The sequence below is a fragment of the Felis catus genome, chromosome D4 (genome assembly GCF_018350175.1).
Source record: "Felis catus isolate Fca126 chromosome D4, F.catus_Fca126_mat1.0, whole genome shotgun sequence".
NCBI lineage: Eukaryota > Metazoa > Chordata > Mammalia > Carnivora > Felidae > Felis > Felis catus.
This window is the reverse complement of record NC_058380.1, coordinates 94,052,204-94,079,738: the sequence shown is the minus strand read 5'-3', so window position 1 is coordinate 94,079,738 and position 27,535 is coordinate 94,052,204. Positions and strand designations below refer to the sequence as shown.

Below are 27,535 nucleotides of genomic sequence, written 5' to 3'. Positions count from 1 at the left end.
CACGGCCCACGCAAGGGAGAGAGGTACAGCCGGGGGCTGCCGAGGCCCCAGGAGGAGACCCCAAGCTTCACACCCAGCCCGACCCGTGGTGGGGATAGAAACAGCTCGACTCCTACGAATGAAAGGCACGCTTGCCCAAGGATTTACTTCCCTCGGCGAGGAAAGCGGCGGGACGTCACGGGCGGTGCAGAGAGCTCGGCACACCTGCCCAGGAGCCAGGATGCCGAGATCAGTGTGCGGGGGGATTCAAGACTGGCAAACGGGGTAACGGCCCTCGGGGCAGGTGCGGGTCTCTGTGGACCAGAGGCGCGCCGTCGCGGCCTAAGTCAGGGTCACACCGCTTGTCCTGATAACGGAGCGCTCCGCCGGCGGGTTGGCGGGCAGGCGCTCAGGACGGCCTCGGGCGGGGGGACTGGGCGACACCGACCCGCGGACGGTGGCAGGGGTGCCGCAGGGAGCACAGTACACACTACTGGGGAGCAACTCCTGCGGCCCTGGCACCGAGCGGAGGAGCCCCCGCCCCAGGTCTCCCCCAAAAAACGTTGGTTAGATGCCACGAAGTAGGTGGCAATGCCTTAACCGTATGCGTGTTGTCAGGCCCGAGGGCCTCTTCCATCCTTGTCAAGGGGAGTGCTAACCTTCTCTCCTTTCATACAACACGGCTTCATACCCGTCCGCAGGGTATTTAAAGGCCCCTGCCTAGGCCACCTTTCGCTCAGGGCGACTCGACGCGGCGCGCCCCGCGCAGACACGCCGGCGGAGGCGTCTGTCCTCATTGCGGAGCCACCAGTGTTCACACCTTGCCACTCAAATCCCCACAGGCGCTGCCGCGCGTGGAAAAACTTGCCTCCCCCTTCCCTAATATATTCATGAAACCAGCCAATCAGAGGCTGGGAGGGACGCGCGGACGTCCCGAGCATCTTTCAGAAAACCAGATTCCCCCGGAAACAAAACAGGGCCGGCGCTCACTTCCTAAGCGACACGCCCCGCGGACTGTGGGCCAGAGACTCGGCACTTCCTGCGGAAATGGAAGTGGTTTGAAGCGAATCAGAGGACGAGGAACGAAGATCCGCTCCACGGACTTCCGGACACGGCCCTGCGCTTGGAACTGTGGGTGTTGGGGGGGGCGGGGCGCTCGAGGCGCGGTCTGCGCATGCCCGGAGTCCGTTCTGCGCGACTTCGCGCAAGCTCCGTGAGCGCTGCGCGCAATTCGTGGGTCTCAGGTTCGAGGCCCGGAGCGGGCCGCAGCGCGCTAGGGGCTTGGAGATTTAAACCCGACGCTCCCCTCCTCTCTCTCCCGAAGGGCCCTAGCCCCGGGCGCGCGTGCCGTGGAAGGGCGTGTGTGCGTACGCGTGCACGTGTGCAGTAAGCACGTGTGAGAGGCGGTGTGCGCTGTGTAGACGTGTGTGCGGTGGATGCACTCGTGCGTGCGTGGAACGTGTGGGTGCACGTGTGGCACGGTGTACACGCGTGTGCGCGTGCACCAGTGTGCATAACGTGTGCTCACCATGCACGTGATCCTGCGCTCCCACACGCATGGACACCCGCGTGCACGTGCGGGTGTCAGCGCATATGTATGTGTCACAGGAAGGAACACAGACCTGCAGGGGCCACTCTGGGTGGCTGTGAACAGCTGTATGGCGTTTCTCATGTGCTCATTTGGATACCCGTTTCTCAAACTGCATTAAAAAACTTGAAATTAGAAAACGTCTAATGGTGAGGCGCCTGGGTGGCCCAGTCGGTTAAGTGTCTGACTTCGCCTCAGTTCATGATCTCACGGTTCATGAGTTCGAGGCTCAGGTCATGATCTCACGGTTCACGAGTTCGAGCCCCAGGTCATGATCTCACCGTTCATGAGTTCGAGCCCCACGTGGAGCTCTCTGCTTTCAGCCCAGAGCCCACTTTGGGTCCTGTGTCCCCTTCGCTCTCAGTCCCACCCCAGCTCGCATTCTCAATCTCAAAAGTACACAAAACATTAAAAAAAAAAAAGTTTCTGAATTAAAAAAAAGAAAGAAAATATCCTATTGTTAAGCAGAAAAAAACGAAACTTAGTTTGTTGGTTAAGGCAGTTCTTAAGTTTCTTCTATGCCCTCATCCTGGAAAGCTGCTGTGAAGGGGTGGACGGTCGGTCCATGAAGGGAGGTGGGGGCTGGCTGGGGCAGACCCTGCCTGCCGGAGGCCAGCCTCGCTGCGCCCTGCACTCCGACGAGAAGTTGGGGTGAATCCTTACAGGTGGAGAGCCAGCCGAGGGTGGGAGGGAGGACCCTGCCCACGTCTGCAGAGCACCTACCGGACAGAAGAGCCGGGCGTGACTAGGGCACCGGCACTGAGCAAGGAGGGGCCCTGGTCAGGGCGAGCCGTGTGGCCTGGGCACAACTCCCCAGCTTGCACGAGGAACAGGCCGTCCGCACCCCTCTTTTACAGCGGAACCTGCAGAGGACAAAGCGGTTGGGTCGTTTGGACTGGCTTTGCGGTAGGGAGTCTGTTCGGTCTCATCTGCTCGTGCCCGGCTCTCGTGCTCCACGGCCGGCTGCCCGGCAGGTCTGGGCACACGGGGGGCTCCGTCAGGGGCAGCTGGGCCCCAGTCATGCCTGCTGCCCATGTCCAGGCCCCGTGGGCCCGCTTCCGTCCCCGGGGCTCGCAAGCTCCCGATCCCCCCCGGCTAGGAACTGAGCCGCAGCTGGCCCCCCAGGAGCCCCGGGCCAGGCCTCGCGAGGTTTAGGGCGAATCGGGACCACCTGGGGTCACCCCCCGGAGTCTGAATCTGAGGAATCTGCGTTCACAAAGCATATCAGCTCCCCCAACGTAGCAGCTGTCTGCTCTGGGTGCAGGATGGGAGGCTCCGTGTCTCCTGGGGGACAGAGCCATAGTGACAGGTGTGGGAAGGGTCTGTAGGATCGGGTCTTCACGAGGTTGGGGGCACCAGGCGGGGGGGACCCAGGAGGCAGCAGCTCCCTCTCGGGACCTGGGCCCGTTGGCTGCATTTACTGAGGCTGCTTCTCCGGGCGTTGGCTGCCAGGGCCTCCAGGACCCGAGGCCACACGGTGCCTCCTGTCCCTTTCACCGTTGAGCCGGAGGGCACCCCATAGTGTGTGTTGAATAAGTGCGTGATCAGCATCGGTGTCGCTGCTGCGAGGCCCACGCCTTCTGCTCTGGTCCTGGCGTGTTCCCGCCTCGGCTCCACGCAGCGAGACCCTGGCGGGAAAAGCCCTCCTGGGCTGGCAGGTTGCTCTGGGCCAGAGGAAGAGTTGACCACGTGCCTCCTGTCTGGGCAGTTTTGGACGCACGGAGTCATCGCCTACGGGGGCAATTCGCCCTTCATTCCCCCTGAGCTCACCGGGAACAGAACTCACCGGGCCATCCCCAGGGGCCGTCCCTATCGGCTCCCGCGTGAAATCAGGCCACACCCAGAGAAAGTTCTAGAAGTAAGAGAAGGCGAGCTCACTTTGCTGGCCTGTCCATTTTGCACCCACCGACACTGAGAGTGGGGAGGCACTTGCCCGAGGGCACCCACCAGGTTGTTGCTAGAGTGTTTGGGGTGAGGACCCAGCCCCCGACCCCTGGATGGTGGCAGTGGGGGGGGGGGGAGTGGGTTCCCTTCCAGCCCTGGTGAGGCCCCGGCCTGTGTAGACCCTTCCCTGAGTGCCCTGTGGAGTTGCATCCAGGATGCCCAGTCAGCAACAATGTTACTGTGTAGGTATGTCCCAAACATTTGATGGGATATACTTATACTAAAGGTTTCTGCCATTCACCTGCAGCTCAAACCTAGCTGACGGCCTCTCAGTTTTATTTGCTAGGTCCTGCGACCCTGGTGACTACGGAGGGGACTTTTGTCATTTGCCCACGAGGCAGCATTTCCTATAGTGTGCGCCACGTGACCACTCAAGCCGTCCCTGTGCAGAAAAGGGAAGAAGCTCACGTGGGGAATTGTGTGTGAACCCAAACCGTAGGACTTGCCTTCTTCCCCTGGAAGGAAAGGCCGGCTGGTGGGCCTGCATCGTGGGAATGTGAGAACGGGGCCCGGGGCGCAGTATTCCGGCGGATGGGCCGTGGAACGGAGGTCTGCGCAGGAGGGAGAAAAGAGAAAAGAGGGGCGCAGACAGCAAGAGGGGGAGGGGGGTAGGTTCCCAGGGCTGATCCGGACCCACTAGGGCTCACCCCGAGTGCCTCCTGGGGGCAAACACCGGGTGTGCAGGCACCGTGCTTTGGCCTTGACCGTTGGCTCTGCAGACCCAGGCCGCGTCCAGTCGGTCAGGACTCAGCAAGGCGGGACAGATGGCCTCAGGCAGGGGTCGCCGTTATTCGGAGCAGAAACCCTGCTTCGGCCCTGCCTCCCATACTCTTCTCCCCAGGCCCCTGTGGCTTTGGAGAACTTGAATTTTCCCGGCCTCAACGAAGTCTCTGCATCAGATCTGGAGGAGGGAAGAATCGGGACTCAGGTGGCAAGTCTGCGTGGGGCCTTTCCGCCCCCTCCCCCCCCCCCCGAAGCCCAGCCGCGTGGCCAGGTCTGCTGGCTCCCACAGCTGAGAGTCCTTGGGCCCCCGAGGAAGGGGAGAGCCAGGCACGGTGAAAACACCCACCGCCCCAGCACAATCCTGCAGAATGAAGGGCTCGGTGGTGGGATGAGAGCCACATCTGGATTCAGGGAATTTCTCCTGGAGACACATCGTGCTGACCGCGCCTGTGAGCTGTGTGGCGGGGCCCTCGGGTAGCCTGGCCCCCTGCCCCGCTCACCTCCTCTGCATACTGTCCAGCCGGCCCCAAAGGCCCGTTCCTGGGAGGTTCTCCACCGGGAGGGGAGAGTGGCGACGTTCCCAGGAAAAGCGACAGGCCCTGAGGACTCATTGCTTTCTGGAACGGAAGGCCTTGGTGACTCAGGGCCCAAGTGGGGCTGTCATGAGCCTTTTGGTGTGAACGCTGGGGCCTGGAGGGTCAGCTTCAAGACCACTGCTAATGGCCACCAAACAGACCAGGGGCCTTTTGAGTCCAAGGGCCTGTGGATGCCCCCTCCCTCCCCCCCGCTGCCCCGTCCTCTGGCTCTTGACCTGCTGGCCTAGGAGTGGCTGGTGGGCTGCCTGCTTAGGCAGCGGGTTCCTGCCCCTGTCCTGCGCTGTGCCATCTGTGGAGGGGCACCTCGCTGGGCAATTCCAGAAGTGTCCACCAGGGGGCGGGGCTGCACCTCTCAGGGTCCGCGCGGCCAGTGTGGGTGGACCCGCCTCCTTGGCGCACAGTCTGGCTCTCTGTGGCCTTGGGAAAAGTCACCTAACTGCCCGGTGCCTCGGGGCACCGGCGGGACCAGAGCTCAGGGCTTGGCTTCAGGGAAGGCGCAGCAGAGGCTGGCCCTTCCCGTGCCATTTTCCAGGTAGAGAAACTGAGGCTCTGAGCGTTTGTTTACAGGATGCCTGAAGGTGGTACCCCAGGTTGGCAGGCGGTTGGGGTCTGCACTCCAGGCTCTTGAGCCCCCAGAGGCACCGGCTGGGGCTGGCAGGTGCCACGGTGGGCTGGCGGGTTTGTGGGGTTCCTGGAAAGAGCCTGACACGGAAATGCCCCGTCAGGCGTAGCCTGGACACTTCTCCTGGCCTTAGTTTCTCAGAAGTCCATTTTCCCTGTATTCTACAATGCTCATTGCTTGAGCATTTAAAACCACACCGAGCAAATGGCCCTAACCTTACCAGGCAACAAATTCGATTCGATGGGCACATTGTTTTTGCATTTCTACAGAACGATTTGCATTATTATCAGTTTCCTATTTCCTGTAAGTTGCAGAGTGGTATAGCCTCGAGCTGACAGCTGACGGTGGGCGGAGACCTGGGTTTGCCGTGCAGGGGAGGGAGGTGGGGTGCAGACAGGGCCTTTTGGTGCATAACTCCCCAGAGTTTTCTCTGTGTATTAATGGGCCCAGAGGGTCTGAAAAGGGGACGTTCCTCGTGGTGCGGACACGCTTCCCTCTCATCCCGAGGACGGGGGGACATTCCCCTGCCGAAGCACAACATCAGTGCACTTTCTCGTTACCCCCAAGAACCGTGTGACGGAACTAATGTCTTGCGGTTAGTGGCAGGGATCTTTGAAACCCACTTTTTTTTTCTCTCTGGCGCCTCTGTGGAGCCTCCAGGCACGCTGGTGACGTCCCCTGGCCGGCACTCCCAGGGGCTCCCTGGATCCCTCCCAGGGATGCCCCAGGTCACTCGGCCATGCCTGCAGGGAGGGCGATGACCGTCCAGGGGTGAGGCCTCTCCTCGGGGGCTGCTATTAATAAAGTGACCGCTGACCCCCGGACGTGGGGAGGGAGGTGGGGACGGAGCGTTCCCAGGCCTGGCGTTTGGCCCGAGGCCTTCCTTGCGTGACTGGGAGGCCTCCAGAGCGCTCTGGTTCTGCCCTGGCCCCGTGGCCTCTGTGGACCGGAAGCTCTGTGTGGACCCAGTGCGGGGGCTGCCCTTCCTCTGGGATATAAATATCCCAGGACTGGCCTCCTGCAGCCTCCCGAGAGGGCCGGGGAGGGAAGGAGGGTCATGGCCCTCCAGGAGCTGGCTCAGGGCCTCCCCGCCGTCCGGCTTTGTCTGCAGGCCCCCGGGGCAGCTGGCAACGGGGCCCTGCTTCGCTTCTCTGCTGGAAGTGGACGGACGCGGGCTGGGACAGAGGGGGGGCCCTGCCTGTGGCCGGAGACATAGGGAGGGTGTGACGGGGGCAGTACGCAGCCTAGTTTTATCTACACCTGTGGGCGCCCCTCCGGGGCCTCGGGCCTCGGGGTTCCGGGAGGGGGAGACGAGTGACTAAGGCCCGAAAGGGCCGGCGTGGCCGGCGGGTGGCGGCCCTGAACGTCTCACACCTCGCCCAGCCCAGCCTGGCGCTGTGCTGGGAACTCTGCCTCTGTTCCCTCACCTTGTCCGCACACAGCCGGGCTGCCCGGCACGCATAGGTGAGACGCCAAGGCCGCTGCAGGCCACACGGTGGGTAAATCCCACCACGGTCTCCTGGATGTTCCGGAAAGGCTGCGGGTGCTGGTCCCTCCCACTGGAACCCAGAGAAACTCATGCTGGAGGAGGGACCGGGCATTCCCAGCACCGTGGGCCCAGGACCTGGGAGGGGACACAGCCTCTCCTGGTTCTTGGCCCTGGTGGGCCCGGCTTGGCAGGGATGGTGGGGGGCTCGTGATGAAGGGTTTACAAATCCTTCGCATAGGACAGCAAAACCCATCCTCAGAAAGGCACTGGAAAGGGTTTAGTGTAAAAAATGCCGTTGCAGAGCACCTGGCTCTCAGGAGGAAGGCGGACGCCCCATCCCCACCCGGCTATCGGCTCCCTCCCAGTCAGGCCCATCAAAGCTGCCTCTGTCCGCCCTCCAGGGCCCTGCAGGAGCCAGGTGCTTCCAAGAGTACGTCTGCCCCCGGGACCTGGGCTCTCTCTTCTGCATGTGACAGAGGAGAAAGCCGAGGTTCAGAGAGGACCCCCAGCTAGAAGGGACCAGACAGGGATTTGAAGATAGCACCGGGTAACTGCCCAGGCTAGACCCACCCTCCAGCAGAGACGGAGATTTCCCTCAGAAGCCACAGCCCCTCGCCCACCACGGTGCCACCCGTGGCCAAACACGTCTGGGAAATTCTGCTCACAGTTCCCTCCTGGGGGGGAGCCGACGTGCAGAGCAGCTAAGGCTCTGAGAAGTCCCGCATGCAAGAAGTCTGCTCCCCTCTGCTCACCCAGTGTTTGCCAAACTGGGGTATGGCCCATCCACCGGAGGGGGCGGGGGGCAGGGTAAGGGCAGGCCTGGTGGCCGACAAGCTGCTGTGAGCTGCTGTGGTCAGGCTGTCCAGAATGTCCCGCTGTGAATGAGCTGCAGGGCCCTGGGGCGAGTCCCTTCCTCCCTTCACCTTCGTCTCAACCTTGAAGGGGGGAGAGAAACGAGGCCCAGCCGACAGGGCTGCTGGGGGGACACGGCTAAGTGCTAGTTGTTCACGTTCTTCTTCCAGGGAACTCTTACTTGCTGAAGACCCTACTGTGTGTCTTGCTCGGCATCTGCCCCCCCCCCCCCCCCCCTGGCAAGAAGACCATCCCCCAAAGGCTCATGGCCACCCTCTGGGAGGAAAGCCAGCAGTGAACAAATGATTCCTGGCTTGGATCCGTGCGTTCCAGGAGCCAAGGGAACTCGTCGGCAGGGGGGCAGGAAAGAACAGGGCCTGCAGGGTGAGTTTGTCCGGGGAGAGCGAGGAGGGCTCTGGGAAGAAGACCCAGCCTGTGCAAAGGCCCCGGGGTGGGAAAAAGCAGCACCCGCCCCATGACTGGAAGGAGGAGGGAAGCACAGGAAGGCCCAGAGGCCAGGAGCCGGGGCCAGGTTGGGCAGGGGTGGGGGGAGTCTGGGAGGCTGCACAGGTGAGCAGGGGTAGGGGCAGATGACAGGATCCGATGCCACAGGGCAAAGGTGGGCAGCGTGGAGGAGGCAGCCCGGTGAATCACTGTGCTGTCCAGCTCGTCTAGGGCTGGCTGCCTCCCCACCCTGATGCCCCTCCAGGCTTCCAGCAGCCCCTGCCCTGCCCGTCCCTCTTGTGCGGGGCCCCTGGGTGTGGCACTTCAGGGGGCTGGGGTGTGCTCTGCCCGTGCACTCCTCGGGGGAGGCGGTCAGCCCAGAGCCCTCTCCAGCTGCCCCAGATGCAGGCAGTGCCGCTGCGGAGGAGGCGAGAAGGGCAGCGTTTCCTGGGACTCGGTTCCAGATATGCACGCTGACTGTGCCTGGTCCAGGCATGGACTGTCACTGTGCCACGCTCCAAGGGAGCCCTGGGGACGGCTGCGGAGGAGGCGTCTGCCCAGGGTGCCCCTGGGAGGGAGGCGGGGAGGTCACTGGGGTGGCCTTCTGCCCCACCTCCACTGAGACTGTCGTGGGGGGCGGCGTGCTCTCTCAGGGCTGGCTCTGTGCCGGCTTGGGCCTCCCCGAGCCACAACACAGGGGGTGTGCTCCCGTCCACGCAGGGGACGCAGGGGCTGTGCTCCCATCCACGGCAGACCAGGTGGCAAGCACAGAGTAGGATCGGCTTGGGGGTATCTTTCGGGTCATGTGCCCAGGGCCCCGATCTGGACTTCTAGTGGACGCAGAGGGCACAGCCCCAGAGGCAGGCCTGCCTGGGAAGGTCTCGCGGTGGGGCACGAGGGGGCGGCCCCGGGAGGAGGCCTGGCCCGGCTCATCCTCGGTTCCCCTGACCCCGTGACCCTGGTGTCCCTGTGCCCCAGCAGCCTCTGCTATTTCCGGTCCCGCCGAGCCCGGGCCTGATCACGTCCCCAGCTCCCTGCAGGGTCCACGCCCGGCCTGCTGCCCGCGTGAAGGAGCGGAACCGCGCTGGGCGCCTGGGCGTGCTGCAGACGACGCGGTCCCGGGAGCTCCCGCTAGCCACCCAGGTGTGGGCTGGTGCTGGGGGGTGGCGGGGACCCGAAATCGGGCCGGAAGGGGCCCCGTCCCGTTCTTCTGGGGCCCTTAGTCCCGGGCGGCACAGGGCTGGTGCCCTCCCACGTGGCCGGACCCCTGCTTGGCCTCCGAATGATGTTCCTGCAGCTGCCGGAACAAAGGCCTACGGGCTTGGAGACTGACAACAGGAATGTGTCCTTCCCAGTTCTGGAGGCCACAAGCCCCACGTCCAGGGGTCAAGGGCTGCGTTTCCCCTGGGGGCTCTGGGGGAGGGTCCTTCCTGCCTCTCGTGTCTGGTGCCCCAGCCCCTGGGCTGTGGCCACACCCTGTAGTCTGCACCGTCTTCACAGGGCCTCTCCTCGTCTGTCTCTCATCAGGACACTTGTCACTGGGTGTAGGGCCACCCTCATTTGGATGACCTCATCTCAAGGCCCCAGTGAAGCAGCAGGACCGGGTTTTGGCCCTGATCTGTCACCAGCCCTTCGCGACCCTGGAGAAGTTGCTCCTGAACCTGTCAAACGGGAAGATTCCGGCCTGGGAGGGGCCATGGGTCTTTCAGGCTCTGATAGAAGCCTGTCCCCTCCCCAGAAAAATGCCACTCTGTAGGCACACCGATCCAGGGGCTCATAGACCCCGGGGATCTGGGTTCACAATCAACCTTTCCCTCAGGCCCGGAACGAGATGCGGAGGCCGGCACCCCCCCCCCCACCTTACCTCGTCCACACACCCCTCTCCCTTCTCCGTAGCGTCTTCCCTCTGCCTGCACCCCTCCAGCGCCTTCTCTCCCGGGACGCCCTCAGCCCTGCTCCGTTCCCTTCCAGGTGGCCCACACCTGCGGCTCGTAGTTTGCAGGGTCTCGCACCTGCCCACTGGAGGTATTCAGGGTCTCCAGGTCTGCTGTGCTCCTGACCCCCGGGGAGGGGGGCGGGGCTCCAGCCAAGTTCACAAGCAAGGGCTGGGGACAGCAGGCAGGGAGAAGGAGAGGGTCTCCAGGCGGCAGGTGCAGAGAGGGAGGCCTGACCGGGAGCCCAGGTGTGGCCCAGGTGGGCAGGCTCTGTGCCCAGGGCCGAGAGGGCACAGGAGGTTCTGATGTCGCCTGAGCGGACAGGCTGCAGCCCCCCTCAGGGTGCCCCCCCCAACTCGGTGCCGCCCCAGGCTCCCTGCAGGCTGCCCGTCCCCCCCACCTCCACAGGCCTCTGCTCAGCTGGGCTTCAGCACCCTCACGCTTGGCCCTGCGACCTTGGGATTCTGGTTCCTTTGCTAGCTGCCCTCCTTCCAGGCCCGGGTCTTGGGGGCGGGGGCCCCAGTCGCTGACTGCGTCAGGCTGCAGGTGTGCATGAGCGAGGCCGGAGCTACTGGGAGGGGCCCCGCCTGCTCCCCGAGCTGTTCGCCCGTGAACCCCTCCACGCGAACTGGGCTCTGCCTCCTGAGTCACCCGTGACCTCCACGTGACCGCAGCCAGCGTTCAGACCCCAGTTCTCCAGCTGGGCCGTCACCACCCTGCACACTGTCACCCCTGCTCCTCCTCCTCCTTCCTTCCTCCCCGTGGGCCGCGGGACCCCTCCCGGCCGGTACCCCTGCCCCTTCTCGGTCCCCGAGGGCTGCCCCTTCCGTCCTCGGCCTGTGAGTGTTTCTTCCAGGCCAGGCCTCCTGTTCCTTCTACGGGCCGAGGACCCCGCATCGCTGTCTGTGCCCCACTGTCCCGCCTCGGGGGGGACAAAGCGGCTCCATGTCCACTCTGGGCCTGCTAAGTTGGGGGAGTGGGCTCCCCACGGGCAGGGGCTCGGCTCCCGCCTCAGTACCCAGCTTTCTGTGTGAGGCCTCTCCCCCTTGGGGGGTCACTGGAGAGGCATGTGGCCTGCCCCGGCGGCACTGGGGGTGAGCCCCTCTCTGTGCAGGGGCTCCGAGATGGGTGCTCCCACAGGGTGGCGGGTGGGGTTCCGGCCGTGGGTACTGAGGGCTGAGTCCCAGCACCCCTGGTGAGAGAGGCCGGCAGGTGGTTTCGGGGGCCGCTGCCGTAACTGGGGGGCCGGGTCACAGCTCCGGTCCGGCTGGGTCCTCAGAGACCCCGGGGCGGCTGGGTCAGGCGTCGCCACCCTTCACAGGGAAGAGGCCGGGGACGGAGTGCAGCTGGTGTAGACACATCCTCCCGCGCCCTTCGAGAGCCCCTTTCTGGGCTCCATGCAGGGCTCTGGAGGAGTGGTAAGTTCTCGTACTTTGTTGTCATGAAAAAAATCCAACGGACTCATCAAACACAGAACAGAAGGGACGGGGAAGCGAAAAGGCAGAGACCAGTTCCACCAGCCGCAGACCCAGCTCTACGGGGTCGGCACTGGGGGGCACATCTTTGCACTGTTTTCCTGCGTGTACGTCTGCGTGCGTGTGCACAAGTGTGTGTGTGTGCGTGTGTGTGCACGTGTGTCCACGTAAGCCTCACCGGCATCATGCCTTACTGCTGCCCCTCGTGTCCCTTTTCTTGTGAGATCCCAGCGTGGGGGGGGGGGGGGTCCTTCTGCCACAGGACTTTAAATGCCCACGAGGTGTCGCGTTGTATAAACACTCAGCAGTTAATTTACCCTAAGTCCCCCACGAACCGTTTTGACTCGTTTTGCTGAAACAAACCGCAGCGTTCAGACGAACATCCTTGCCCACGTCCCTGACGGACAAAGCAAGACGGGAGGCCGTGGGTCAGAGGGCATGCCGTGTGCGACTTTGTGTGCGTGTGAAAATCGCCAGGGACGATAGGGAGGGACCCCGCGTGCCTGTTCCCTCTGTCTCGTTAATTTTAGGTGTGAGCAAAAAAAAAAAAAAAAAAAAAAGACTGCCAATTCGGCACAGGCGAAGAGATGTCACTGCTCCTTCAACCTTTGAATTTTGTGAAGTTCAACGGTTTGCAAGGAACCCTTTATATGTGAATTTCATAAAATCTTTGTCAGCCGTGTATGTTACACATATTTTTCCAAATCTGTCGTTTGTCCGTTAGCTTTCTGATTTGCTTTTCTCGCGGAACGTTTCACTTTTTTTTCTATGCAGCCCAGTTGCTGTCCTTGGTCGGGGGGTCTTGGTGTCTGTCGATTTTAGAGCGAGGCTGGGGGTGTGGGGGGGGCAGCCTGGGGAGGGTGCGGCCACCAGGCGGCCGAGGTGGGCTGGAGGGCGGCTCTCGCTACGGGGGGCTCTCTGGTGGGGGTCACGCACGCGTGCCATCGGCCTCTTCCTGGAAATGCATCTCGTGGTGGGATGGCTTGGGGTCATCCCTTTTGGCTCTCGCCAAGCTAAACAGGACATTCTGTGCAGTAACAGAGATCACGCTTTGTTTGTTTGTTGGGAAATCAAAGGTATGTGAGCGTGTGTGCGCAAGCGTGCGTAGGAAATGGGGCAAGACTCACCCAATTGACGGTAAAAAAAAAAAAAAAAAAAGGCTTGACTGTCTTTAAAAGATCCGTTTCCTTTCAGTCCAGAGCAGTGCCGGGTCCCCTGCCCTGAGCTCCTGGCTGTCCGGGCGTCGCGGGAGAGCCCGCTGGTCGGGACGCGGCAAGCGAGAGGGCTCCAGCACGTGGCAGTGCAGGGAAGACAGGATCCCAGGGTGTCCAAGCCGATGCTCCCCCCATCCCTCACCCGGGGGCTCCCCAGAGGCCAGCGGCTCCCCAGAGGCCAGCGGTGGTCCCTGGGCTCTTTCCAGTGCCTTCCATCCAGTTGGTTGGAGATCACAGTTGTTCCAGACAAGACCTGCTCGGCCGACAGTTTTCCCAGCACGATGCCCTGGGTGGGGCTATGGCTGAGGTCTCTCTTCGGACCCATTTGCAGATGGGAAAGCTGAGGCCTGGCGAGTGAGAGGCCTCTGCAGGACTGGGACCCTTCTCCTGCTCCTGCCTGGTCTCCGACTGCAGGGACGGCTGAGACACCTGTTTGCGGCTCAGGTGTGGTCTGTCTCACGGCCACGGGATGGGGAAGAGGCGCCCATTTAAGGGTCATGATTGCAGGGATAGAATCAGATAATGAGGGTCAGTGCTGGTATACAGTAGGTACTCAATGGCGATGGCAGACGAGAGAGGGCTGAATTTGGATTCTGCCGTGACAGCTTTGCTTCCAGGATTCCCACGAGGCTGTTGGCCCGGAGCGGAAGGGAGAGTCTAGCGGCTCTCTTGATGGGCCCTGTGGGTGCCCCTACACCCCAAATGTGTAGAGTTCAGGAAGCGGTCAGATGGCCAGCCTCCCAGGGATGCCCCGGAGTGGGCCCGCCTCACATGTCCCACCACCAAGCCGAGTGACGAGGATGACATCCGGGCACCGGGTCGCTGGACTCCTGGGGAGCAGGGCCCGGTGTTTCTCCAGCTGGAGCCTCGGTGTTCATGTCTGTAAAGTGGGTCTGTCCAGCCCGCCCCGTTGGTGAGAACCACTGGGCGGGGTCCTTCTCTGTGTTAGCCCTACAAGCCTCATCGGACACAGGGCACTGCCACACTTTTCCCATACTGCTTGCCCGCCACTTCCTGGCCCTCCCGGGCCCTGGGAGGGACCAGCTGATGCCCCTGAAGCAGGCTCCAGAGGCTGGGCCTCGGCTTCCTGAATCCAGGCGGTGCGCCCTCGGGATTCACTGCCAGCCTGCCTTGGATGACGCGGGCTGCTCCAATACCTGGGTGCCAGCCTCGTTTCCGCAGGCCCAGCCAGCCACGGGCGGCTCTGGACCAGGGCCCAGAGACTTTCCACCGATGGGGCGTGGGGCTTGGTCCTCCCCTGTGGCACATGCGGTCTTGTCCAGAGCCCCGTCCCCTCTGTGCTGGCCACGGGGCCACGTGGGTCCCTTTCAGAATACGGGGCCTGGCGCTTCTGGAGGCGTGAGATCACCCCGGGTGACGGCGTGAGCAGGGATGTTTCCGGACAGCACAGAGTCCCCGCGTCTCACGAGTCAGGCAGAGCTGACCCCGATGCTGGGGGTCCTGACCCCCAGCCGGTGCTGGATGCTGAGTGGGGAGGAAGTTACGGGAACCCAGGGCCCAGCGGCCCCCAAACACACCTCGGGCGGTGCAGGGTCGGGGACAGAGCCCCGACCCATCTCCTGAGCTTTCAGGCGCTTGGAGCGTTTGATTTCCTCCCCACCCCTGCCCGCTCGGAATCCAATTAATCAATAGAAGAAATCTCTCGTGTGGTACCTCTCTGAGCCCCGCAGGCTCCTACAAGATTGATTAACACAAACATCAATTTCTCGGGCTGCACGCCTCCGAAAACACGGCACTTTTTCAGATTGAATTGCTGCTGGGCGCCCGGTGTAAATAAAGGAGGGGGGTGAGGCAGAAGATTTGTTACCGCGTGTGGCTGCTGTGGTTTCCCACTCCGCTGGTGCTGGAGGGAGAGGGTGGGCAGGGGCGGGCGGGCGGGAGGGAGAGGCAGGGGGCAGGCAGGCAGAGGAGGTCAGGGAGAGGAGAGAAGCAGAGGAACGGGCGCAGGTCTCAGGGTCTCGGGGAGGGAGGTGCGAATTGGTTCTTCTCTCCTCCGGCAGCCGAGGGTGGGAGCTGCTGGCCCAGTGGCTGCAGCGAGGAGGGTGGTCTGGACGCTCCCTGATTCCATCCAGTGCAGGGGGAGGCCGGGAGGGCCACAGCCCAGAGCAGGGAGACAGGAAGGGAAGCCGCGTCCAGGCTCGGGGACCCGGACCCCGGAGCGGTGGGGATGGGGGCCCAGAGCCCAGGAAGCTGATCCCCGCGGCCACACCCCTTGGCTGTAACCAGGCCCGTTTGGTGCCCACCGGGGCGCGTCCCCGCCCGCCGGTCCTCTCCCTTCCCGGCCTGGGCCCTCTGCCCCCCTCGGCGTCTCCGTGTCTCCACTCCCGGGTCCCTTGCATCCGAGGAGCCACGACAACCCCCACGTGTGGGAGCCATGAACAAAATTTAAAATTCTCTAGTAGCCACAGAGAAAAAAACCCAAAAGAAACTGGTGAAATCATTCCAACGATCTATTTTGGGTGACCTAACGTACCCCATGCGTGGTCATCCCAACACGCGACGGAAAAACAAGGGTTCGTGCGTGTTTCGGTTCTCGTGCCAGTCTTTGCGACCAGGAGTGTGTTTCGTATGTGTGCCGTCTGGGTCTGGGCCGGCCACGGCGGGGTGCCCAGCGGCCAGCGTGGCGAGGGGGCCCTGGTGCATGAGTGCGGGTGCCCTGTTTAGTCCTGTCCAGTCCTTGGGGTGGAAGGGCGTGGCGACCGTAGCTGGCCCTGAAGCCACCTGTCTGTCCACTGGATGCTGTCTGAGTTACAAGAGGCCCCACCCCGAGGCAAAGCCTGGAGATCAGGCCTGGGGGGAGAGGGGGGTGGGGATGGAGGGGTGGGGAGGTAGGTTTTCAGGAGGAGCTGCTACCTGCTCTGATCCGGCCCTCCCCTGCTTCAAGCCCTCCATGGCTCCCCAGTGCCCTTAGACCCCACAGGGTGGGGCCTCAGCTCTTGGCCTCCACCAAGGCTGCTCCTTCTTCCTCCACAAGTGACTGCCTGTCACTTTGACAAAGGTTTCCTGAGGGCTCCGAGCACTGGGCCCTGAGATGCCCAGACAGGACCCTGAGCCGGGAGCTCCTGCAGGTTGAGTGGGTGTTACTGGGGAAAGGAACGAGGCACAGAAACTCGCAGGTGACAGGCAAGGGGGTCAGAGCTGCAGGTGGGCTGTGGGTGGGGGGGCTGAAGGCCGAGGTGGGGGGGCACCCATGGTTGACGGGCGCTGGGCCAGGGGGGCCAAGGAAGCAGAAGGGTGGGTGGGAGGGCGCCGGACGAGGAAAGGGCTGGACTGTGGTGGCAAAGTCAAGGAGGAGGCTGGTGCCTCTTCTACCCTTGGGAGAGCTTCCCTCGATTTTGGCTGTGGCATTGCACTGGAACCTTCCAGAAAGGTGCCCTTGCTGTCTCCCCTGTGCTGTTCTCCCTCCTCCTTTGGCATCTTGAAGCCCCGAGCCTGCTGCTGATGGAAGAGAAGGGCTGGGGATGGAGAACAGCAGCGGGCCTTCGGGGGGCTCCCTGGAATCGGGGACCGAGGGGGCTGTGTGTCTTTTGCGTCATCTACCCCCACCCCCACCCCAGGGCCGCCCAGGCCGAGTGCTTTCTCTGGACTTTCAGTTCATGTGCAAGAACACGTTCCCAGCGGGAAGAGGCTGTCGTGAGGGAGGGGCGGCTCCGGGGCCGCTGTGTGGGCTCGGACGGCCTACCTTTCCTTTCCAGGCTTGGCTGGCCTCCCTCTGCTCTGCCCACCTGGCTTCATCGCCGGGACTTCCTCCTTCCTGCAGGCCACGAACCTCCTGCCGGGGCAGCCCTGTGACACGTCCCCAGCGCCCCAGCAGGGAGGGGTGTCCAGCAAGGGGATCGAGGGCCTGTCTGCCACCTCTGGACCTCGGGAGCCGGCCTCCCTGACTCCCTTTGACCCTGTTACCCCTGGGGAATGGGGAGCGGGTAGGCCGAGACAGTGAGCTGTCTCTGGAGTGATGGCTTTGTGTCCAATAAGCTGAATTAGTGTTTTGATTTAAAAACTACTTTTTAGGGGTGCCTGGGTGGCTCCGTCGGTGAAGCGTCCCACTTCGGCTCAGGTCATGATCTCACCATCTGTGGGTTCAAGCCTTGTGTTGGGCTCTGTGCCGACGGCTCGGAGCCTGGAGCCTGCTTCCGGTTCTGTGTCTCCCTGTCTCTCTGCCCCTCTCCTGCTCATGCTCTGTCTCTTTCCCCTCTCTTTCCCTCTCAAAAATAAACATGAAAAAAAATTAGAACCTTAAAAAAACTAAGGTTAACGTCTGTACAGTCAAGTGCACCAGTGGTGAGCCTACAGCTCTAGGAGGTTTGACATCATTTTCATGTGTAATTTTTTTAAGCACAAAAAGAGGCTACCTGAGTCCCCCCCTGCTGTGCCAGGGAGCAAAGGAGCCAAGGCCCCCCGAGCAGCCTCCGTTGGCTGAGAGTGTGGCTCCTTCCCCCCTGCCCACCTGGAGTTACTCTCTGGGGTCAACGGGTGAGGAAGGGACAGGATCGGGGGGCAACAGAGTCACGGGTGGGGAGACACGAAGCCAGGCGCAGGCCCGGGTCTCTGGACCCTCAACCCAGTGCTCCTTGGGCAGCCCCGCCCTGGCTCGGGTCACTTTGCCCAGGGAGCAGCCCAGGACCTGAGCCCGGAGCCCCGCTGCCTGGAGCCCACGGAGTGCTGTCAGCTGGCTCACGCACACGTACTCTTTTCTTCGGCTGTTCGCGAACCCCCAGAGCCTGCCGGGGGTGCCAGGCTGTGTGCCGCGTCCTTCAGATGCCGTACCCGGTGACGCGGGCGTCAGTGCCCCGCGTTGTACACGAGGAGCTCAGAGAGGGGGCCGGGCTTGCTCAAGGTCACCGCCAGAGAGCGGCGGGGTGGGGCCTCAGCCCAGAGCCTCCAGACCCGCTTTCCTAAACCTCCACCCCTCCGTGTCTTGGCCCCAGCCAGCATGTCTTCTGCCACTGCCCGCAGTGGCCTCGGGGGTCCTCCGGAGGGCACAGCGCCCCCCAGTGGCACGGTCCCCAACAGGAGGTCCAGGAGCCGCGCGCCGGGCTGGTGGGGGGGCTCACCGTGAGGCGGGCTCTGGCTGCTGGATCCCGCCTGAGCCCTATCTCCTCCCGGGTAGATGGGCCCGGCGGGGGCACAGAGGGCCGGTGTAGCCCCAGCCCCTGTTTTATGCAGGGGGAAGCCAGGCCCGGAGAGGGGAGGCACGCCGCCCCAAGTCACACAGCAGCTGAGCGGAGCGGGGCCTGGAGGCCAGTAATCACGGGCTGGTGATCACGCGGGGACGGGTGAGAGCCCACGACTCACTGCTTGTGACTTCAAGTGGCATCGAGCCAGTGAGTCAGGCCCGCCGAGGGCTCGGGCGCGTGGGCCGGAGGATGGGCGGCGGGCGGGCAGGGGCAGGAGGCAGGCGCTTGAGTCAAGTGTGGCTAATTTAGTACAAGAACGCGGATGCCACTGGCCATTTCTGCATCTTGGAGAAACAGAGGACGGTGTGAGGCCTGTTCCAGATGCAGCAGGAATGGGGGGTGTTGCTTAAGAGGCCTGGCGAGTGGGGGGGCTCAGGCCCCGCCAGCCTCTTCCTCAGCCAGGGCGCTGGGGCCGGGCACCTACCGCTGGTGGAAAAGGGAGCTTTTCCTTCGCAGGCCAGGGCGAAGGCAGAGCCGAGGTCCGCGCCTACCAGCGGCTCTGCGAGCCACCCTGGGCCACCTGAGCGCGCCCAGGTGGGTCCCACAAGCTCCCCGCCTCAGTCTTCCCCTCCTGTGTGGGGACTGACAGGAGATCCAGGGCGAGCGTAGTGTGACGGGCCCGGCAGGGACCCCGCGGGACTCGGGAAGCACCCCTTTGCCCGGCCTGGGATGAGCCGGCTCCCTAGTTGGGTGTCTCCGGGTGGGCACGGCCCCTCGGTAGCACGGTCCCCAGTGCCGGTGCCCGGGTCACAGCTGGCTGTGGGGCGAGGCTCCCGGTTCAGGACTTGGCATTTCTCCTCAAAAACATCCGTGTCCTTGGTTCAGACACACAAACACCCACCTAGCCTTTAGGCTGGAAGGAAGGAACTAGGGGGCCGGTGGGCAGGGCCACAGGGCACTCTCCCCCCCCCCCCCCCAGCCCCTGTCCTGGCTCCCTGCTTCGTTCCTTCCTGTGACAACACTCTGGGGTGGGGGGGGCCTCCGTGCATCACACAGGCAAGCCCCCTGCCCTGCGGCTTCTGTGGACACAGGACCCCACTGGCCCAGTGACCACGGAGAACAAGGAGAGGAGCAATAACACCCCCCACTTGAGAGGAATATCGTGGGCTTGGGGGACAATGACCGGACAGTGCTGGCCCGCGGCCCCTGGCGCACAGTGGGGACTTCTCGACGGCTGTTCTCACGTGTGGACACGGGACACACGGGTGAAGGTCCCTCATCCCGGAGAATGGGGTGAGTGACCTTGGGGTGTGAACCTCTCCGGAGTGTCAGGAAGGCCGGGGCCTGGATGCTGGGCTGCCTGGGATGGCCAGCGAGCCCCGACTCTCTCTCTCCTTTGAACAGCTCCTTTGGGATGGGCCTGGGGCCCTGCGCCGTCTCCCCTTGTGGACCTCTGCGTGGTCCCAGAGTCCCTCGGCGCTCCTCCACGCAGGGGGTCCCCAACCCCTGACTGCCCCAGCTGCCCAGCGCCGTGCGGCTAGTGTGGAGGACAGGTTACAGCAGGGCCGATGACAAAATATCGCGAGCTGACTGAAAATCAAAACATGGCATATCGACTTTGTGTGATGCAGCTAAAACAACATTTAAGGGGAAAATTATAGCGTAAATTGATTTGTGGGCAATTTACATATAGGAAATTTGCAAAGGAAAACTCATCGTTGAAGGCTCACACCGAAAGAGAAAATTACAACACCAACAAAAATGTGGACGGTCTGGTTAAAAAGTGGGCAGAGGACCTGGAGTGACATTTCTCCAAGGAAGACGTCCAGATACTCGGCGTCACTGATCATCGGGGAAAGGCAAATCAAAACAACCTCGCACCCGTCAGAATGGCAAAAACAAAAGGACAAGAGATAACAGGCGTTGGCGAGGGTGTGGAGAAGGGGGAACCCTCACGCACGGTTGGTGGGAATGCAGACTGGTGTAGCCGCTGTGTGGGAAACAGTAGGTTATGGAGGTTTCTTACAAGATAAAAAATAGAACCACCATACGATCCAGTAATTCTGCTGCTGGGTATTTATCCAGGGAAAACACGAACTTGAAAAGCTACATGCACTTCTTTGTTTATTGCAGCATAATTTGGAGTAGCCAAGACAAGAAAGCAACTCGAGTGTCCATCGACAGACGAATGGATAAAGATGTGGTAGGCATGTACTGTGGAATATTACGCAGCCATAAACAAGGGCGAGATCACGCCATTTGTGACAGCGGGGATCGATCTAGAGGGTATTACGCTAAGTGAAATAAGTCAGGCAGAGAAAGACAAATATCATATTATCTAATCATAAATGGAATCTAAAAAAGCCAACAAAAAGCGGAATCAAAACTATAAATACAGAGAACAAACTGATGGTTGCCGGAGGGGAGGGGGGTGGGAGGTTGGGCAAAATGGGGAAGGGGAGAGGGAGATACAGGCCTTCAGTTATGGAATGAGTAAGTCATGGGAAGACAAACCAGAGCATAAGGGGTACAGTCAGTGATAATAATGCGTAACGTGCATAACTGTGTGAACTTGTCCGATCGCTAAGTTGTGCACCAGAAACTAACGTAACACCGTGCGTCCACTACACTGAAAACAGAAAAAAACAAGAAGAAAAGAAAAAGAAAATCAATGATCTAAATTCCACCTTAAGAAACTAGGAAAAGAAGCAAACTGAACTCAAAACAAACAGAAGGAAGGAAGCAGTGATGAGCAGAAATCAATGAAACAGGAGAGAGAAAGGCTGTAGCAAAGTGCGATCAATGAGGCCAGAGTTGCCTCCGTGAAAAGATCGTATGTGACTGACAAATCTCTAGGCAGACTGACAAAGAAAAAAAGAAGACGCAGATTACCAATGTCAGGAATGGAAAAGGGGGCATCACTACAGATCTTGCGGATATTAAAATGTTAAGAAATAATATTACAAACAATCTTACGATAGACAAATTCCTTCAAAAACATAAACTACCAAAACTCACTCAAGAAAAGAAATAGGTGATAGTCCGGTGTATATATATTAAAAAAAATTTTTTTAACGTTTATTTATTATTGAGAGACAGGGAGACACAGAGCGTGAGCAGGGGAGGGACAGAGAGAGGGGGAGACACAGAATCCGAAGCAGGCTCCGGGCTCCGAGCTGTCAGCACAGAGCCCGACGTAAGGCTTGAACCCACAGACCGTGAGATCATGACCTGAGCCGAAGTCGGACGCTTAACCGACTGAGCCACCCAGGCTCCCCAATAGTCCCATGTATATTAGAGAGTTGGTTGTTTAAAATCTCAAAACAGGGGTGCCTGGGTGGCTCAGTCGGTTGGGAATCTGACTTTGGCTCAGGTCATGATCTCATGGTCCGTGGGTTCGAGCCCTGTGTCGGGCTCTGTGCCGACAGCTTGGAGCCTGGAGTCTGTTTCGGATTCTGTGTCTCCCTCTCTCTCTGACCCTCCCCGTTCATGCTCTGTCTCTTGCTGTCTCAAAAATAAATAAACGTTGGGGCGCCTGGGTGGCTCAGTCGGTTAAGCGGCCGACTTCAGCTCAGGTCATGATCTCACGGTCTGTGGGTTCGAGCCCCGTGTCGGGCTCTGTGCTGACAGCTTGGAGCCTGGAGCCTGCTTCGGATTCTGTGTCTCCATCTCTCTCTGCGCCTCCCCTGCTCATGCTCTGTCTCTCTCTCTCAAAAATAAACAAGGGCGCCTGGGTGGTGCAGTCGGTTAAGCGTCCGACTTCAGCCAGGTCACGATCTCGCGGTCTGTGAGTTCAAGCCCTGCGTCAGGCTCTGGGCTGATGGCTCAGAACCTGGAGCCTGTTTCCAATTCTGTGTCTCCCTCTCTCTCTGCCCCTCCCCCGTTCATGCTCTGTCTCTCTCTGTCCCAAAAATAAATAAACGTTTAAAAAAAATAAAAAATAAAAAAAATAAACATTGGGGCGCCTAAGTGGCTCAGTTGGTCAAGCATCGAATTTGGCTTCGTGGGTTCAAGCCCCGTGTCGGGCTCTGTGCTGACAGCTCGGAGCCTGGTGCCTGCTCCGGATTCTGTGTCTCCCTCTCTCTCAGCCCCTCCCCCACTCTCATTCTGTGTCCGTCTCAAAAGATACATAATAAACATTAAAAAAAAAAAAAAAAACCTTCTGAAAACAATAAACTCCAGACTTACGTGAGTTTTGCAGCAAATTCTACCAAACACTTGAGAAAGAAATAATACCACCCACACTCAGCCTCTTCCAGGAAATGGAAGTGGAGGAAGGAATCCACTCTTTTTATGAGGTCAGCATTACTCTGATACCAAAACCTGACAAAGAGGTTACAAGAGGCTTCATCAAAAGGATACATATGGGGGTCAAATCAGCATATGAAAAGATGCTCAGTGGTCTCAGTCATTACGTCAGTCAGCGCTGAAGGACGAGCCACGGCAACCTGTAGTCATGGCTTTTATTTATTTATTTTTTTTAATTTTTTTTTTAACGTTTATTTATTTTTGAGACAGAGAGAGACACAGCATGAACGGGGGCGGGTCAGAGAGAGAGGGAGACACAGAATCGGAAGCAGGCTCCAGGCTCCGAGCTGTCGGCACGGAGCCCGACGCGGGGCTCGAACTCACGGACCGCGAGATCGTGACCTGAGCCGAAGTCGGCCGCTTCACCGAGCGAGCCACCCAGGTGCCCCTAGTCGTGGCTTTTAAAAACCGACAACTCCACGTGAAGGTGCAGAGCCACTGGAACTCACACACATCGCTGGTGGGGACACAACGTGGCCCAGCCATTCTGGAAAACAGTCTGGTGGTTTCTCACAGAGGCGAACGTACACTTACACTATGCCCCAGCCCCAGCAATTTCACGCCTGGATATTTACCCAAGAAAACCACCCAGCCATCTGTGCGTGGATGCCTACAGCAGCTCAGTTTGTATTTGTTCCAAGCTGGAAGCAACTCGCGTGTTGTTCCAACCACGGTACGTCCATATAATGAAATACTTTTCAGCAATAAAAATGAACGAGCTATGGACACGTGCGCGAACGGGGTTGAATTTCAAACGAATTATGCTAAGCGAAGGAAGTCAGGCTCAAAATGTTGCAGACTGTCTGATTTCATTTAAATTACATTCTAGAAAAGACAGAAACTATCAGGACGAACCATAGAGCAAGGTTGCTAGGCACGGATTTGGGGAGGTGATGGATATACTCTCTACCATGGCAGTTACCTAAGTTTGTAAAGATTCACGGAACTATACACTAAAAAAGGATTTTCTTTTAAGTAGGCTTCAAGCCCAGCACAGAACCCAATGGCGGGGGGAGGGGCTTGAACTCACGATGCTAAGATCAAGACCTGAGCAGAGGTCGGGGCGCCTGGGTGGCTCGGTCAGTTAAGCGTCCAACTTCAGCTCAGGTCCTAATCTCACAGTTGGTGGGTTGAAGACCCGCGTCGGGCTCTGTGCGGACGGCTCGGAGCCCGGAGCCTGCTTGGGATTCTGTCTCCCTCTCTCTCTGCCCCCCACCCCCGCCCCCCACTTGCACACTGTCTCTCTGTCTCTCAAAAATGGATAAATGTTAAAAACATTTTAAATATAAAGACTTGGGCAGAGATCAAGAGTCAGATGCTTAACCTACTGAACCACCCAGATGCCCCTAAAACAGGGAGAATTTTACTCTAGATAGATACTTTAATGAACTCAACTTGAACATAAATCAATTTGGGAGAATTAAGATCTTTATAATGTTGAATTTTCTAAACCATAAGGACTTCATAAACCATCAACTATAAACATAAACAAATGTCCCCTCTTTACTTAGGTCTTCGTGAATGTCTGTCAATAAAATTTCAGATTTTTTTTTCTCTAGAGGTCTCGTGTGTATGCTACTGTATTTATTTCCAGGCGCTTGACCTGGTTTGATGTTATCACAGGTGGTATCATTCAAAAATTCCCATTGTCTATCTATTTGCCCCCATTACATAGAAAGAAATCTGAGTTTTCGTGTTAACTCTACATCCAGCAACCTTGGTAAACTGTCAGTATTGATCTGCAGGTCATTTCGGACCTCCTGTGTTCGGAATCGCCTGCCTGGCGAAAAATGGCGGTCTGGTTTCTTCTTTTCTAGTCTTTTCGCCTCTGGTTTATCTCTTTTTCTTTTTAAGTTTTGTTGATTTACGTCATCTCTATACCCGACGTGGCTCTGGAACTCCCGACCCCGAGGTCAAGAGTCGAATGCTCTCCTGACCGAGCCAGCCGGGAGCCCCTCGTTTATTTAGTTTTCTTACCTTATTGCAGTGGTGGAGGCAGCTGTCACCATGTCGAGCGGAAGGGGCGAGGGGAGGAAGTCCGGCCTCGCTTCTGGTTTTGGAAGGAAAGCTTTCGAGGCTTTGCCACCAAGCATGACGACCGTGCCGGCCTCCCGCAGGCCCTCTTCCACGGCATCAGAGGCCCCCTTTGGCTCCGGGTTTGTAAGAGCTCTTTTCGTTTTAATCACGAGCGGATGTTGGATTTTCACAAGTGTCTTCGCCACATGTCTTAGGACCCGCGTCTGATTTTTCTTCCTCGTGTGTGTCACTTCGGTGACTTACACGGATCGGCTTCCTGAGGATCGCCAAATCTGCATTTCTGACATAAACGCAATTCTTTGGTTACGCGCTGGCCTTTTCACGGCTGAGTTCAGTTTGCTAGTCGTTTGCGTTTCAGCATCTGTGGGTGACGGTCTGCTCTCAGCCTTGTTGTGGGGGCTCCCCTGCTCCCATTCCTGCCTCCTGGCCCCACCGGGATTTAGGTCCCCCTTTCCCTGCAGGGGGTGCTGACTCCAGACCTGCCCGCGCCCTGGGCTCAGCCGGCCGCGCCTCCTTCACCTTCTGTCTCTGTCTCTGGGCGGTGGGGGTCACTGTGTTGTCCGCCCCACCGTATGTTTGGGGCCACCTCCTCTATGCTGCCCCAGCAGTGGTGTGCACCCGTCAGCTATTTTGGTTGGAAATCCCCTTTGATTTGGAGTCAGATCTCTTGCCTTTGGCCGTCTGGGCCTCTCCCATCCAGGGTAGATGAGATGCCCCCGCCCCGAACGCCAAAACCTTTCAGAATGTTTTCTGAAAGCAGCAGCTCCCCCCGAGGCGAATCTGCCCCACCTCCACGGGGTGCAGGCACAGCTGTGGGTTTTGAAGTCACATTTTCCTTTTCTCTGCATCTCGATCTCCCTCCGTATTTCTGCGTCCGCGGCACATCAAGGTGGTGATAAGATCGGTGGCCTTCTTTCGGTTCCTCTGACTCGGGGCCTCCCTCCTCCCTGCCTCCCCCTCGCAGCCACCATAATCCTCACTCCCTCCGGGGAGCCCCTGTCGCGCTCCTGGAGCCCTGTCCTTTGCCTCCGTGGCACCTGGTGTCCTCGCGGCTCCGCGTCGCCTGGATGGGCGGCCCGCAGGGTGGTGGCCGTCGTGCTGAGGGCCGGCCCTTGGGATGGGTCGCGGGAAGGACTGGGAGCTTTCCGCCCAAAGTCCCCGGGCCCCCTCGCCACGGTGATGGGCCTCGCCCATCGGGGAAGGACAGGACAGCAGGTCCCTCCCACCCGCTGTGGGGCCTCCCTGCCTCCCCGCCGCTCTCCCCTCTCCAGGGGAGGCCACGCAGCCCAGCTCCACTCGGAATCCTGGAGGAGCCCGGGCGACTTCCTGTTTGAAGATCTTGTAAGTGTGTGGAATCTGAGAAACGCTCTGTTAATAAGGCAGAAGTAACCTTTGACCTCCCCTCCCCCTCACATCCTGCGACAGGAAGCCCCACCTACCAGAGGGGCGAGAACAACATCCCAGGGAGGAAGGCCGTTGCCTTTTCACCCCATCCTCTTTCTGGAAAGTTCTGTGCCCTCTTCCCTGGGGGGACGAGGAGGACAGCCGTCCTCGTCCTCGTCCTCGGGGCTGTCACGTAAGGGCCGGGCCCTGCGGCGGCTTGGGGGTGGCGGGCGAGCGGGGAGCCCCAGTACCCGTCCGGGCGGGGCCAGCCCCCCCACCCACGACGGGGCCGGGCCCGGGGAGGCCATCAGTCTGAGAGTTTTACTTACCTTGAACGGCTCAGCCAAGCAGACACATTATTTAGGGACTAGAATAAAAAGCCATTCACTTTACTTCAATTGACCATTTAGTTCAATTTGTGTGTTGCTGCAGGTAATTACTCCGGTAATAACGTGCGGTAATCCGCGCTGATTGGGGAGCTGGCCCCGGCTCCGTGTTAATGCCGCGTGCTGCACGTACTAATTACCCGTGTGTTACCATGGTTATTTGCGTGGATGCCGTGTTAACGGCACCCTGGAAACATAAAGCCATAGTGGGTTTTGAATTAGATCTTTGTGTTCTCTTAGAGCTAAAAGTGCGTTTCACATAAAATAATCATGAATAAAATGAGATCATCGTGGTGGAGTTGCCAGGAAGCCGATTTAACTGAGCTGCAGAAATGTGACTTTACCCTACTCGAGAATTAGAGCCTCGCAAACGTTGTCGGGGTTGCTAGGCAACCCCCAGGATGACATCACTCACAGGAGCCGCTGCTGGCGATGTCATCTCGCCATATTTATAGCGCCTCCGCGGAGAGGGTGTGCGTTACAGAAAGGACGCGCTCTTCCCCCGGATGAGGGGTGTGAACGGGGGGCGGGCCTCCGAGGGCTCGGAGAAGGAGCACCTGCGTGACACTGTCTCGGGTGGCGGGTGCTGGATTTCCACTGGGTCACACGGGTTCCCATGTCCGAGGGCCCGGTCAGCGGAGTGCAGTCGCCCACCCTGGACGGGTGCCCGGGCCTCAGAGGGGCAGAGCCCCCGAGCCGGGGAGCGCGCACCCCGACTCGTGGCCGTGACAGGCTGGCCCCCGGCTCCAGCCTCCACCTGACTCCGGGACGGAATGACCAGAGTGGGGACAGGGTTGCCCTGAGCGTGCTGAGCGCCTCGTCCCAAGGGGCATTCAAGGGGAAGCTGGATGACGAGAGCGGGGAGGCAGAGAGGGGCGGGAGGTGCCGGGGTGCACGGTTGGCCCACCGACCACCGCGGTCCCCCCTAGCCGCAACGCGCTGTGGCTCTGTGGCCGTGGCTCGGTGCCCTCTCCGAGCCCGGCTGGCCGCACCGCTGGGGCCTCCGGAGCTCGGTCTCAGGGGCGGAGGCGAGTGGACCCCAGTGAGCAGTGAGCCCCGGGACAGGGGAGGGCTTCCTGGCGGGGCCTTAAAGGGGCAAGGCCAGAGCCCGTCCTCCGCCCTGAGGGTGCTGGGGTGCCCGTAGGCGCCAGCAGAGGAGGCTTGTGGCTCCTCGTTGCCTGAAAACCCTCCTCCTCTGGCCGCGGGGATGCCCGGGGCTGGGGGTATGGGCACCGGGTCTCTAGAGCGGGGACCGGGACAGCATCAAAGCCCTTCTGGCCTGGCCACGCACTTCCTTCCATGCAGGCTCATTCCTGCTAACCTCCAACAAGCTGACCCCACGGACCCCACACACCCTCTCATTCCAGACTCCTCATTTCCCACCAAGGTCTAGCAGCCCCCCAGGAGCGCTCCAAGCCCTTCT

The 27,535-nt window shown here is 60.2% G+C and overlaps 1 long non-coding RNA gene and 1 other non-coding gene across 2 annotated transcripts; both read right to left on the bottom strand.

Annotated features, from left to right (window-relative positions):
- Window positions 1-534: 534 nt before the first annotated feature.
- LOC111557672 lies at window positions 535-660 on the bottom strand. Its single transcript, XR_002737906.1, has one exon. It is a non-coding gene; the product is annotated as a U6atac minor spliceosomal RNA (small nuclear RNA).
- A 23,052-nt stretch (window positions 661-23,712) lies between these two features.
- On the bottom strand, window positions 23,713-26,190 carry LOC123381582. The gene is made up of 2 exons (XR_006588762.1): window positions 26,056-26,190; window positions 23,713-24,623 (listed from the first exon to the last, which is right to left on the bottom strand). It is a non-coding gene; the product is annotated as an uncharacterized LOC123381582 (long non-coding RNA).
- Between the last annotated feature and the right edge of the window lie 1,345 nt (window positions 26,191-27,535).